Source organism: Neophocaena asiaeorientalis, unplaced genomic scaffold (genome assembly GCF_003031525.2).
Source record: "Neophocaena asiaeorientalis asiaeorientalis breed wild unplaced genomic scaffold, Neophocaena_asiaeorientalis_V1.1 scaffold177, whole genome shotgun sequence".
Lineage (NCBI taxonomy): Eukaryota > Metazoa > Chordata > Mammalia > Artiodactyla > Phocoenidae > Neophocaena > Neophocaena asiaeorientalis.
In genome coordinates, this window is record NW_020172779.1 from 22,254 (window position 1) to 23,056 (window position 803).

Here is an 803-nt window from a genome sequence, read left to right on the forward strand (position 1 = left end):
CAGTGTTTAGGTAACAAGGTTAATATATGTCTTTTGCGTAGCCTGGACACACTAGAAATATAATAAGAGCTTTTTTTAATAAAATAATTTAATGGCTCAGAATCTAATGTTTTGCCTTGTATGCTGGCCATTTACTCAAGGTACGATTTTTTAATACTTAAATTCAGGGAGTAAAAATACTATATTTTCAACAAGAAACAATCAGTGTGTTGTGTACCACATTTTACTTCTTACACTCTAAAGTGTGTCCGTAATATCCAGGGGTCAGCAATCATTTAAAAAACCTTTTGTGAATTCATAGAAGTTCACAGATACACTGTCATAGATAATCTATTCTGGGCTACTGGCTTTACAGAATGAGGCATGATTATAATAGGAAAGTTGATGAAATTTGCATGTAAATTGATAATTCGTGAAACATTCATTTTTCACGTTTCATGTTTCATTTTTCAGGGCAAAATATATATTAAAGGAGACTCCTATTTTAAGGTGATTCTTATATAATTTTGCACAACAACATTCACAAAATCTTTCTTTTGAAATCAATGTAGTATAATCTCATACCAAATGAGAAACTTCCAACACCACTGAAATACAGATGAAAGATAAATGCTCACATTCACAACACCTATTACTGACATATATCTACTATGGATTTAATATGTATTGAGTCAAAATATCATACATACAAATGTAAAATTATTTGTGTACTTTCAAAGTTCTCAGATTTTTACCAGTTTTTGCAATATATATACATATATATATGTTGCAATATATATACATACATATATATGTACTATATT